The sequence below is a fragment of the Chrysemys picta genome, chromosome 3, assembly GCF_011386835.1.
Source record: "Chrysemys picta bellii isolate R12L10 chromosome 3, ASM1138683v2, whole genome shotgun sequence".
Lineage (NCBI taxonomy): Eukaryota > Metazoa > Chordata > Testudines > Emydidae > Chrysemys > Chrysemys picta.
In genome coordinates this window covers 137,223,860-137,238,098 of record NC_088793.1, presented here as the reverse complement: position 1 = coordinate 137,238,098, position 14,239 = coordinate 137,223,860, and the positions used below count along the sequence as shown (strand labels likewise).

Here is a 14,239-nt window from a genome sequence, read left to right as displayed (position 1 = left end):
CCCCTCAAGGAGGGGACTCACAACCCTGGGTTTAGCAGGCCAATGCTCAAACCACTGAGCTATCCCTCCCCCATGTTAGCTAGCAGGTCCAACTGGGCTTGGACCCTGCCAGAGTTCTCCCTGCAGGAGCCTGTGGTCAGTAATAGCATGCAGACACACAGAACAGAAGCAGTTTCTCCAAAACAATGTATGATTTATTTTGCTCAATCAACACACAGAGATTAGAAAAGTGGATTTTAAATTAGCAAAGAGACCTATACACATATTACTTGGTATTCCCCTCATGCGCCTTGTCAGACATGACATAGCCTCAGTGTTCCCTCTTCTCTCTGGACATCAAATTACAGCTGACTTGCTGCAGAACCTGGTTCTCAATCAACCTTTTCATGGGTCAGCCTCACAGCCTGCTCACACTTTCTCCCTTCCAGTTCTGCCAGGGCCACCTTTTAACCCATTAGAGTCTTATGATCTCAGATTTAGCCTTATGAAAGAAAAAAAAAATCTTAATCTGGATTGTGCCCAGACCAGGAGTTTCTTCCCCCAATTGAGGGCCCAGCCATTGTTGTCTTAAGGACTTTGAAGAAGGTTATCTGAGGCTGCCTTATTTGCATCATTGCATTACTCTTTCTGGGTTCCTCAACCCCACATTTTACAGCATCCTTTGATTTGACTATTTACATTCAGGCAGGTAACAATATCAAACTGAACAGGGAAACAGGGTCATATTAGTAAGAAATAACACAGATGTTTCCCCAATTTGTCACACCCTCAATTTACATTCTTAATGGAAATATATTTCTGAAGTATAGATTTAATAAACTGTATCTAGTAAAGATTTAAACAGGAACATAATTCCAGGTTACCTTAAGGCCCTGATCCTGCAATTTGTCATATGAGGCTGGATCATAGCACCCATACAGAGCCACAGTGATTTCAGTGGGACTCTGTGTGGGTGCAGCAGTCTGTCTGTGTGTTGTAAACTTCAGAATTAAGCCCTTAAATTAAGAATTCAAATGTTCTGATAGGGTCACCTATCACCAGAAGAATATTATTCTGAATAAAATTGAGATAGTTGATTTGTGTGGCGTTATAAGTTGTGTTAGTTGCCCGGAGGTGTAGGCTATTTAAATCAAAAGTAGATTTTGCACAGTATCTTTAAAACTGCCAAGTTGTAACACCTAAGATATTCATGTTTTATATAGTGAACACCACATAACATACTGCAGTGCACTGGAAATTAATACCTTTAATTTGATAGCTTGTTAGTACAGTCATTGTTATTTGGATCTTGGTGTACATTTTTAACAATTTTTGGGGGGTCAACATTAAGGTTGGACACATGGTGTAAATTGTGGGGGGGGGGGGGGGTGAGCGGTGAAGGATAAGGTAGAGAAAGATGTTATTTCAGCTGCTCTGACCCAGCTTCCCAAATTTCCAATCAATGCTCACCCCAGACTTCACAGGAGCTACCCACATGCACAAGGATCCAACTGTGCAGATCAGCTTCTAGACTGGGGCCTATAGAACGGGTTACTGTATACTCTACGACATCAAAGAGATGTTTTCTATTTGCTCAAATATTCTATGTATCTTTTATTTGAAAAATCACCACCACTGGTATTCTGGCTATTTACTCATGAAAATGGCTGCTTAATGGATCCAGGTGTCAAGAGATGAAATGCTAATTCATTAAATTGGTCACATTGCCCTTTTATTAGTACACCATGATGCATACCACCTAGAGCTATAATCTGATCACACACAGACCAGATAAACTTTTCTATGCTCATATGAATACATGGACCAATGCCCCTCTCACCCTCTCCAATAAAAAAAAAAAATAGCCTACATACTCTTGCAAAATGTGCTTGAGTTCTCCCGGTATCTGACATAAATCCTGATCCTACAATCAGTTCCATTTGCTTACTCAGATCTGATTGCAGGACTGAGGCAATGAACAGGATGGGCGGGGTCAATTTGCATCATTATACCACAGCATCCTAATTCATATCCACAACAGGGAAGTTAAGTTTCATTCAGATCACAGCTAGTGGAATTTCACCACCAGTAAGGCGATTTCAGGCAGTTTTGTTTAATTTTGCTCCCTCATTAGAGCAACTTGGCAAAAATGAAAGTTGGCCTTGGGACCTGAAGCTTTTTTGGAAATACTAGTAATGTACTGATAAAAAAAAAATCAGTAACTTTATGGTTGTAAATTATTAACTAAAAATATTATAAAGATTGTCTGTCAATTTAGTACAGAATCATTGGAGAATTGACTAAAGTGCCTGCCTATTTAAAACAGAGCAATATCCCTTAGTATATGTTAGTTAGATTGAAAATTTCCTCAGTTATTCACACTTTGGCCCCAATCCTTCCACAAGAATTGTGCAGGAAAATCGCTGCACCCACACAGAACCACGCTGATCTCAGTGGGGTTGCCCAGAGGTTCAGGGATGTACCAGCACGATTCTCTTTGCGGGACAGGGACCTTAGACAAAGTGAGACTACCTACATAAGTAGAGTTAAGCATGTATATAAGTGTTTGCAGGATCAGAGCCTTATTCACTGCTCTGCATTCATCAGTACATGTGGATAGTCAAGTTCACTATACTGTGTCCACCAAACAACTAGCTCTGTTTATTCCCTTCAAGACACAGCAATGTGTAAAAATGGTAGTTTTAGGATAAGTTACCATGAAAGTGATTGGGTAAAATGCTGTCACTGAATATTTGGTAAGAATTTGCATACATTTATTGACACCATGTAAAGTATAAAATACTTTACAAAACAAATTCCAAATCACTTTTTTCATTTATCAGGCACAACATAAAACTGAGCAAAAATGTAAAACTAAAATCAATAATGGCTAAAAGGCATCATGGCCCAAAACACATTTCTAGGATCAGGGTGTAAACTATTTTAAAATACACAGAGAGAAAAGATACACATGCATACTCTACAACAGGATAAATAAACAACCTCTCTCAGGAAGTCACAAAGCATCTTTAGCCTTACAGAAAGATTGCCACATTTTTAAGAATAGTTCTAATTTGATTTTAATTTAGAAGTGCCAAAATGGTCAAAAACACTTCAACAAAAGCCCAAGATCAGTCCCCAGTGCTGCCTGCCTCATTGAACATTTGTAATCAGCCATACTAGTGAATGAAAGCAGAATATAGCATAGGTGTAGATAACAGATATCCTAATACAGCAGCAATAACCTTCTGATCTGCTCATCCCACCTAAGAATCTCAGGAGAAGCTTGCAACAGTGCACAGAACAGAATAAAAAATGGAGGTTTAAAACTTACAATTCTAGATGCATTTTCTCTGAACTCTCAGATGCATCTTCAATTAAGATGTATTTATTTTGGAAAAGTAAATCATTATTAGTGTTAGCAACAGCAGCATCACTGCTGTTACTCCCGCTTGCACTGAATTGTCCTCTCAGCTACCACTCAGCACAGCCCTGCTGCTTGCTTAGCTCCCAACTAGGAACAGGAAGAGCCACGGGCAGCTTTGATTTCACTCACCTGAGGCAGGTCTGGAGTTTCCTGGAACAAAGCCAAAGCAGAGCAGCTCTTTACCCAGAAGCAGGGAAATCACTAGGGAGGAGAACAAAAGCAGCAGGATCCCCCTGGCACTCCACTTTGAACATGCTGACTGCCCTCTAACCACATGATGGCTCACAGCTGGCAGAGACATGAGCTGGAGGAAGAGAGAGCTACAGCTAGGGGAGATTATAGTCAGTGTAAAGTCATAGAGCTTTGTGGGGACCTCTAATGGACTGTGTTGGGAGCTGAGAGTTGTTTTCTGATTATTTACTTTAGCAGTAGTTGCTGGTTAAGACTGTATAGAGGCATCGTTTGATATTAAAAATACATATTGAAAATATTTAATTTAAATGTGGATTTTTAAGCAATCAGTGCCTTAGGCCCTAATCCTGCAACAAACTCTAGGCAGACAGACCTCTGTACCCATGAGTTACTCACTGCAGGACTGGGGCCTTTACTAGTAAAATTCCCAGTGCAGGGAAACCCTAAGAATGTCTAGAACAAAACAGGTGGAACCAGCAGTGACAGTGCGGTTAATACTATGGTGATACCCTTAGCACCTAACAATACAGCCTGCACAAAAATAGAACATAAGAGGAAACTACACTGCCTGGTTTAGTTATTGAACACTCAGGGTCAGAGCAACTATTAGGCCTAGTGCCCTCAGTATGGGTATATATTATGTACAGTAGGTAGAAACATCATCTCACACACCTGAAGACTGAGTAGCAGATGGGCATCTAGTCCAGGAACTGAAAACAGCCAGTTCACACCAAGAGAGACCTGCCCACTCCAGCTGTGGGCAAGTGAGGTGTCCCCTACTCTTCTTTTAGCAGCTGGGTACAGGGACCTTGGCTGATCCCTCTTTTCAGATAGCTGTGAAGAAAGTATCATACCACTGACACTTAGAAATGTGGTTGTGGTGGGGTCTGGCCACCACTGCTGGTTGGCTGGTTGAGGGTCCTTATTCCCTGAAGCAGTGGGCCTTCTAGGAAAGCACTACCCCTAACACACCAGCAGGGGACGCTCTACATAGAGATTATTGCCACTTCCACCACAGCTGAGGGCTCTGTTAGGGTAGTAGGGAGATAGCAGGGGTGAAGGCCCTACACACAGGGTGCTCTGCTGGGAAGGCAGGACACTCCCTCCACACAGAGCTCTATGTCATGAGGATGGGTGGGGTGGGGTAGTGTCAATGGGCCTCGTCCTTCATATACAAGAGCCTGCTGAGGGGCAGCAGTCAAGGAGCTCATGGTTGCTCAGGTTCTGTCTGGCTGGGGACCTCCATCTTTAGCCAACTGCTTCCTGTCTTCAGGCAGGATGGGTTCTGATTTGGAAGGAATGAGAATCTGTCTCTCTTTCCAGGAGCTGTATAGTAGAGAGTGCAGTGGGGATCTTTGACTTAGCCTCCCAATAATATATACAGTTAATCGGGTGATTGGTGGAAAGAAGCAGAAATTAACAGTGTACTTATTTTTATAATGTAAAGGCAATTGGATGCCACAAATGAGGAGCGTACAATTGCCTAGACAGAATATAAATAGAGAATGATCAAAATAGCCATTAATTGCCTCTGGGAAAATGTCACCTACTCCATCCTCCAGAAGACATTGAGGAGTTTGTATACTGAACAAAACTGACACAATAAAAAACAATTCATTATGGGTTCTGCTTCTCCTTTTCTGCCTCTGCCCAATATGGCTTGAGGGGAAGCAACTGAGACCCTCTAGCCCTGGCACCTGCTGGAGTCAAGGGGGAATTGGACATCTGCATAATTCCATGCTGTACAAAACTCAGGTCCACTCTGGAGTTAAAGAAAACCAAGAAGTTCCCCTCCATAAAGAGACTTGAATTTACCAATATTTTTAAACACACCTTTCTTTTGTGACAGCATACAATTGGTCAAAATGTCAGTTATTCCATTATTGTGCGTCAGCCACGAAGGAAGAAAATGGGAGCAAAGGTGACTATAATCTGAAGCTCTGGCTCCCCGGCATAAATTAGAGCATGTTCAGGACTGCCCTAACTTCCTTTCTGCTTTCCATGCCCCCAGTAGGTCCTAAGAAGCGGATAATTGCTGTATTGCAAAGCACTTCTGTCATGTCTGGACACATTCATTGTAGGGCAGGGCACACCACCCCTGACTGTCCCTGCAACTGGGAACAGGGCCAGCATTGAGCCCTTATGCAAGTTCAAAATTGGTTGGGGAAGCCCTCTCCAGAGACGATATTATCAGGGAATTACGTTTGCCCCACTGAAGGCCCCTTCATGCTACTAGAACAGTGTCTGGGGGTTTTAGTGCTTTGAGGTAGGGCTGCTTTTGTGGCTCCACAGCCACTAGCAGCACCACTTCCCTGCCAGAGGTATGTGCACTTGAGGGGTGGAAGGAGGAGGGAAGTGTGAGAACTCCACACTGATTGGGTTTAGGGGGAAGGGAGGAGAATGTGGGTCAGGGCAGTGGAAGTCACATGAAAGGGGAAAGTTGAGCTTGCCCTATCCTCCCTTGGCTGCTACTACGTGTGGGATTTGGCTGAATTTTTCTTCTCCTCTGATGGGTCATGCCCCATGGGTTTAGAAACACTGTTCCAAAATGTGTTATCATGCAAGCAGCTACATCAGCAGTTTTCTAACTTTTTGAGCTGAGTTACAATTTTTGGTTGCACTCCTGCCCCCAACCCAGACAAACATAGATACACGGAAAAGTATGCTTGATCACCTACTCATAAACCTAACAGAGATCTTAACAACAGCTTTAATTAAATTAACTACACCTGTAAGTTTCAAATACACAGATACTTACCAATGGCACAGCCAAGGCTTCCTCAGCAGTGGGCTGCTTCTACTGTGCAGCCACGCTGCACTGCGAGGGCAGGGCCAATTCATGCTACTCTCCCCCACCCCCTCAGATTTTCAGGCTGGGGGAAGGCGCATGTGACAGTCTCTGGGGGCAGAGCCAGCACTGAGCGCAAAGGCTGCTGGGAGCAGAAATCCACATGGCCGCAGGGGATGTTGACACTGACCCACAGGCAAAGTGGCCTGCTAAGGTGAGTCAGGTGGTGCTCCCTCCCCACTCCCTGTGGGGACTAGCCGGAGCTGCCTGGAACATCATCCTCCCCTCCCCCGAACATTCTGCCCTGCTCCCCTGGGGGAGGGGCATGCCCCATGGTTTGAAAACCTCTGAGTTAGATTCCAGTAAGCAATGACTTTGTAAGCAAGTGCGGCCCCTGTTATGAGCTCAGCATAGCTTACATGAAACCATGGACATCAAAACTGGTTTTCTTGAAAGTGGAAATTTTCACCTTGGAAGGGTAACCAAGACTCTTAGATTAACTCTTTCACTGTTCAAAACCTGCCATGCTGTTGCCTCTGTAATCGCCAGCTATGAGATGCTGAAATTTCAAATTAACATCTCAGAGTCTCTAGCAATGCTGCACTTGCCTAATAATATACTGCAGTGTCCTCATTGGTTATAAGCCAAAGTCTTTGTGAAGTACTTGACCTCAGGAACTTCTCACTCAAAGTTGAAAGTGCTTCCTACTGAATCATTTATGGACTATGAGACACCTGAATTTTAAACACTGGTGTTTATTTACAGCTGTAATTAGCAAGATAAAATGTAAACACTAGGGTTTTGGAGAGAAGTTTATTTTCCCACATTTTACATATCCCTACTAATGTATTATGGTAAAATTTACCCATCAGAAGAGGAGCACCTCAGATCCCTCCACAGTCATTGCATACAGGAGGCACTCGCTGAATTATTGCAGAGAAGTATGCGTGCCAGGGTGGTGAACTCCAGGATATCTACCAAAATACAAGTATAGAGGGTGCTGGGGTCAGGCTACGGGAGCAGCATCTGGCTCCGGGTTTATGCTTACCCAGTAGCCAGGAACTAGCATACAGCCTGAAGCAGCAGTGGTGCAATACAGCCCCCTGATTTCCCTTGTGTTAAGGAATGAGATCTTCCTTCCACAGCCTGCATTTTATTCCTTCCAAAAAGCCTCTGTGCTTTGGCTTTGTGCTTGGGTGGGAAGAATTTCACTTATAACAGGCAATTGATGTCCATTTTGCCATGTCTGCACCAGTTTGGGTGAGTTAGCAATTCCCCCTGTGTCACCCCGACCCCCAATTTCAGGAGGCAGCCAACTATATTTTTTATTTACTTTATTTTTCGAAGTGCCTGCATGGGGATGTGGGATTGGGATTATGCTTTTTTTTAAATTAAGGCCTGAAAGTTTAAATTAACCTCTTTGGGTTTTTTTCCAAAAAAGTTTTATTTTCATGGGATTTTTTTATAGGATTTTAAAGTATTTGAGTTTAATAGATGTTACAGGATCTGGCAGAAAAACAAAAAAAGCATTTCTTAATTTTTATGATGAAGTATTTTCCCATCTTTAAGTCAAATTTTGGAAAACATCAGCTAGTGATACAGCTGGTCAAAATATGTCAGGTGGAGACTTACAAATGTTGACCAGCCCAAAAAGTCTCCAAGGAGGGGGAGTTCTTTCCCTTTCAGTTAAGCAGGTTACAGCTGCATTTCTTTTATATTTCTAAGTCATAATACGATCAGTTGTCTACTCATCTACAAGGGCTTTCCAGATGGACAGAACCTAGGGCATAAACCCATTTTGTCCTTTGTAAGTCACCTTTACAGACCTACAAAAAGTGGACTACTTTGAAGGCAGGCTAATTTTTTAGCTCAAAGTTTCTTGACAATGTCTGTCTTAAATGTATTCAAAGACTATAGTGTTTAAATATTAAACACTAATTGTGTGATCAGATTTGGGATTTAAAGTTGTGGCGTACTGAAAACTGTATTTAAAATTACATAAACTAGCCCTTAAAATTCTAAGGGGTTTACTGGTCCTGCTTGCAGGCTATGGGACTCTGAGGGAATCTTGCAATCTGCATCCTCGGCAGTCAGTCTGCAAAGAACCAGCCTGGAGTAAGGTGGGTTGAGTTGTGCCTCCCTGCCTTTAGGGAGGAGCCTGCTTTCTCTCTCTGTTTTTGGTTCTTGCATATTAAGGTTCCCACTTCTAAGAAATAAAGTTGCATTAAATTGCAATCTTCCCACTGGACTATTTGTTTTAATCTAACTTCTCTGTGTGTGTGTGCTATGAACATAACAAAAGCATCTACTCTGCTAAGAAGAATTGGGAAAGTTTATATCTCTTCTAGTGTTATACTGCTTCAGCCTGTCTCTAGAGCAAACAAGATTGTAATGCATTCATCTACAGTAGGAATACTACCTAGGGCAAATACATTGAAGTCAGTTGGATTACTCAAATATGTAAAAATAAGCAGGCACGTGAATTTTTTCAGAACTGTGGCCTTGATCGCCCGTGTGAGGATTACACTGTATTTTTAATACCAGTGGGAAGGAAAAGAGTATGAACAGAAACTCCAGTGAAGCAGAGGGAGAGACAGAGTTATGTAAAGCAGTGCTTCTCAAAGCTGGTCCGCCACTTGTTCAGGGAAAGCTCATGGCGGGCCAGGCCGGTTTGTTTACCTGTTGTGTCCGCAGGTTCAGTCAATCGCAGCTCCCACTGGCTGCGGTTCGCCGCTCCAGGCCAATGGGGGCTGCGGGAAGGGCAGCTAACACATCCCTCAGCTCTCACCGCTTCCCACAGCCCCCATTGGCCTGGAGCGGCGAACCGCAGCCAGTGGGAGCCGCGATTGGCCAAACCTGCGGACGCGGCAGGTAAACAAATCGGCCCAGCCCGCCAAGGGCTTTCCCTACACAAGCGGCGGCCCGTCTTTGAGAAGCACTGGTGTAAAGGATCCACCTATTACCTATTCTAATAAAATTCCTCATTACTTGTTCACTCTTAATCTGATCCTTGCCTATTGTCAAATGGCACCCAGGACTGAAAACATTTTGATTCTCTATATAGGTGTCAATAATAGCTGTGGACTTCTAATCCTAGTTATAGCCATATGACAGCTAGAAAGGGGGAAATGTATGCAAAAAACCCGCTAGAATAATGGGCCACATTCATCCCAGGTGTAACTATGTAAACATCAGTAGCTTTACACCAGGAAGGAATCTGGATGAATTTGTTACCCAGTATTGTAACATTTGGCTGGGGGTATCCAGATAGGACGACCAGACAGCAAGTGTGAAAAATCAGGATGGAGGTGGGAGGTAATAGGTACTATATAAGAAAAAGACTCAAGAATCAGGACTGTCCCTATAAAATCGGGATATCTGGTCACCCTATGTAACCCAGAACTATGAGCCACTTTGTTATTACTTTGCCTCAGCAAGAGTGAGCTTTACTGAAGATTGGACTGTGTGTTAGTTCCCTGCCACACCAGTCTGTCTTTCTCACCAGCAAACTCCTCAATGTTTTCCCAGCCCAAAACTTGCTTAGCAGGGAACAATCAGTGAACTCCAGCCCCTAAGCTCCTCAGAGATGTTTCTCTGGATGCTGAGCCCCTACTAGTGTGCATTTACAGAAGATATTAACTTTGCTGCTCTTTTAAAGGGTCAGTACATTACAGCTTATTAACTGGGGTAAACACACCATTCCCTTCTAACATAGCATTGAGTTGGTTTATAGTAAAAATAAAACAAGTTTATTAACAGACATGGGTTATGTGATACCAAGTAGAAGGAATAAAGATAATTACAAACAACAGTAAAAATATGCTTTCTAATCGCTAATACATAACTTAATGAGCTACAGTCTTTGTTCAAGGTTGTTTCTTCACAATTTTCCCTTTCCAGAAATAGCTGACTAGCTCTTAGCCAGGATCCCCACAGAGTCCAAGGCTCTGGTTTTCTCTGAACGGCAATCTAAGAGTTTGCTGCTCCTCTCTTTATAGTCCAATAAACCCTTGAAATGTGTTTTCCTGAAATGTATCCTCAGCTGAAGTTCCTTTTCCCTGCTGGGTGTGGCTGTCATGCAATCTGGTATAAATTCCCTGTGGTCTTCATCCCTTCTAGTGATTTTTACATTGCACATGATTTCTTTCTGCAACCATTGATAGAAACAAATCGCCCAAATTGCTTTGAAGTGTTGGCCTCTTTCTTTGGTCTGGAGAAAACCTGTTTATCAATTCCCCCTGACATGCCTGCTTTAAAAACCTTTTAGTCACAGACTTTAAATCATATAATCAGTGAGCATCCACAATTCCACATATAGCACTGTCATATGTATTTTACAATGATTTTATTAGTGTTATTAGTTTTCAAATGATACTTCCCAAGGCATATTTTGTACAAATATTATTGCAGTAGAGCATAGAGTGCTAATTGAAGGGAGCCTAGAATCACAAATATGCATTTTGCACACCAAGCGATGCAAACATGTGAGAGAGACGACTTTCTCAGTCATAATGCTTAGATGCTTAAATCATTGTACTGCCTCAGTGGGATTTATTTCCATTTACCTTGCAATGTTGCAAAGTGTTGGTTGGCTAGACACCTTTTTCTCAGAGCTGTCTCACTGTACATTCTAAACTTGAAAAATATCTGACAGTTGGATTTCTCTTTTGTTTTATGTAATTAATTTAAATATGAATAAAGTTTCTTAGACTGAAAAAATTTTGGGGTAGGGTCCGTGTCTTCATGTGAGTTTGTACAATACCTAGCATAATAGGGCCCTCATCTTGATTGGGGTGCCTCGGGGCTACCATTATACAAATAATAAAACTTGTCTGTCTACCAAACAATTGTCTCTGCAAAATAAGACTGTATGATGTTTATTGCAATAAAATAAATGCACATGAATGAAAAACATACCAATCAATTTAATTTTGAGTGAGATGGTAGAATAGTTGTACAGTGGAATAATCCGGACCCCAGTAGTAATGTCCAGGATATAAAACAAGGAGGATAATAGTTTTACAGCTCAAATGATCCCAAAATGCTTTTCAAACTTGGACTGATGTACAATCTGTACAGAAGAAGCAACCTGGATTATAACACATAACCAGATACCACAAAGGTTTAAGTCAGACAATAAAGAATCTTTTCCAAATGGAACTGCAAAAAGGGAACTGTAAAACTAGGCAGAATTTAATTACAAGCTGGAATTTGGGCAGGTTGCCATTAATGTGTCCTATTGCTTAACTCCTGATTTCTCTTGCAGCTGCTGTTATTCCTTCCCCTGCCTCATTTTCAATCTCTCCACCTAATTCATTTATTTTTTCCTTTATTATCAACCATCCGACTTTCTTGTCTGTTGTAAAATAATTCTACTTCAACTCCTGCTGCATGTCCAACTACTGCTCCATCTTCTTAGCATATCCAAGCTTCCTCAGTAAGTTGTTCATTCTCACTACCTAACTTCTTCTCTCTTTCCTGGATCACCTGCATCTCAGAACATTGTCACTGTGGTCATTAATGGTCTTTTTCTGACCAAGTACCAGAATCTCAACTCTCTTTGTCTTCCTTAATCTGTCTGTTTCCTTTGATGCAATCTACCACTCACTCTCCTCTTTAACTCACTCTTCTCAGCTTTTCATAGCTCTTCCTACTTCTCCAACCACTACTTAAATTTCCCCTCAGACCTCCTCCGCTCTCCCACTCCCCATCTTTATCCCTGTTATCTGTATCCTGGGTCCGCTCCTCTTCTTCCTTTATACTCAAATGCTGGGTGACTGAAAGTAGGTCACTCGGACCTGATCTACACTACAAAGTTAAATCGATGTAGGTTATCTCGCCTCAACCTATTTGTGCATGTGTCTATGCTCAAATTTGTCTCCAGTAGACTTAAGCACCCCTTTAGGGTGACATAGTAAAACCAACTCCTCAAATGGCATTGAGCCATGGTTGACCTACTGAAGTTGGCACAGTGTGAGTGTAGGCACTGCATGACCTATATCGACCCTAACAATCCTCCAGCTGTCCCACAATGTCCCATTCCCGGCAAGAGTGATTAAAAATTTCCCAAAAGTCATTGTGCCAGACAGTGGACTAACTGTAGCACACCTATCCAAGTGTACCACACTTTGCATCAACAAAACCACTTCTGGTGAGTATGTGAAGTGTTGACACAAGCAGCCTAGCATGCATGCACACAAGCAATATGCTAACTTCAGCGGCTGTATGCCGATATAACTTGTGTCAACCAAATATTATAGTGTAGACATGGCCTCAGAGCTTCAATTGCTCTCTGAATTTAGGACTTCCAAATATATCTGCCAACCTTTGATCTTCCCCATGCTGCCCAGACTAACATTTCTGGCTGACTCCTTTATGTCTCTTTCTACATAGTCATTCACTAATACAAACAACATTGTAAATACCAAAATACTCTTCTTTCCCCCAGTCTCTGTCTTCATCTATCACTGCTAATTGTTCTACCACACCTGCTATCATCAAGGTTTGCAACCTGGGTGTCTTTTTCATTTCTCTCTCCCACATATTGGACATATCTAAATGCTCGTACCATCTTCAAAATCTTAGTCTGGTTATCTCTTGCCTTAACTGCTCCAAATTCTGCCTTTCTGATCTCTCTTATTCTCACATTACATCCTTCAAGTTTATTCAGCATTTTGCTGCCCTTGTTGAGACCCTGAATTAGCTTCCAGGAATGGAAAGCTGGCAAAGAACAATACAGAAAGAATTAGCAATTTTTATCCAAAAATTTTCAGACAAAACCTCCATTGAAAAAAATGTATAGGAAAAACTAGAGTGAACTTGAGAGGCAAAAAAAGAAAACAAATATAACTACAATATCACCACTGTTTGAGAAAGTAGATCTTTGAACTGTTAGCATAATTCACACAGTGCTTGCATAATGTCTCAAGGTCTTAATTGTATCTTAAAACACTTTTATTTTCAAGATGTCACAGTCTAGAGCACTTTAGGAAATTAGTTGTGGATCCCTGAAGTCATAGCAAGGCATTGATTTATGCAACAGTTGGCAAGCAAACTTTCAAAAAAACGCTTTTATTTTGCTCTAGCATGCACCCTTGCCAACTCCATCAGACTAAGAGCTTGCAAAAACTTAGTCATCATTGGGAAAATAAATCATTTTTAAAAGCATAGGTTGATCAGCATCATTCATTTATATACGTCACTTGCTTTTCATTGAAATTAGAAGGGCTTATGCAAGTGAATAAGATGCACGTGATCCGTGGCAGACAAGCATTTTACATGTGGATGAAACTCAGCCTAATATAAATACGCTGTTATTGATAATTTATACAGCAGCTAATGACTAGTTGGCATTATACAAAACAAACTGAAGACATGGGCCCTGCACTAAGGAGCTTACCTTCAGTTTTTTGACATGATATAATCAGTGAGAAGGGAAAAAAAACAGTAGGGTAGAAGGAAAGAGGAAAGTGACTATAAGGACTGTAATAATAATATTACATGCTTACTTAGGAACACAGGAATTGGTCCAATGGCCCATCTAGTCCAGTATCCCATCCTTAACAATGCACCTGCAAGAGTTTGTTATAGGATTCCCTGCCCACAGGGAAAGTGTCTTCCTAATCAGAGGTTTATGCCCTGAAGCACGAGGGTTTATATCCCTTCTAAAATTCTTTTAAAACTATCTTTCCTGTTGTAACTCTGGACATTATGATGTTGTTATTATTTACATTGCTATAGAACCTAGGAGTATCAATCATAAAAATGGCCATGCTGGGTCAGACCAATGGTCCATCAACTCCAGTATCCTGTTCTGACAGTGGCCAGTATGGATGAATGGAACAGAGCAATTT

The 14,239-nt window shown here is 41.8% G+C and overlaps 1 protein-coding gene across 6 annotated transcripts in view; it reads right to left on the bottom strand.

Moving 5' to 3' along the window:
• Positions 1-6,489, bottom strand: part of FMN2 (formin 2) — a 234,585-nt gene extending 228,096 nt beyond the window's left edge. For 3 of the 6 annotated variants that reach the window (XM_065589090.1, XM_065589092.1, XM_065589094.1), the window contains exon 1: positions 3,314-3,512. The gene's annotated coding sequence lies outside the window, so the exon portion shown is untranslated. Of the gene's footprint in view, positions 1-3,313; positions 3,514-3,535; positions 3,698-6,356 lie in introns of those variants that run through there. The other 3 variants (XM_065589091.1, XM_042848380.2, XM_065589093.1) reach the window with 3 other exon arrangements.
• Between the last annotated feature and the right edge of the window lie 7,750 nt (positions 6,490-14,239).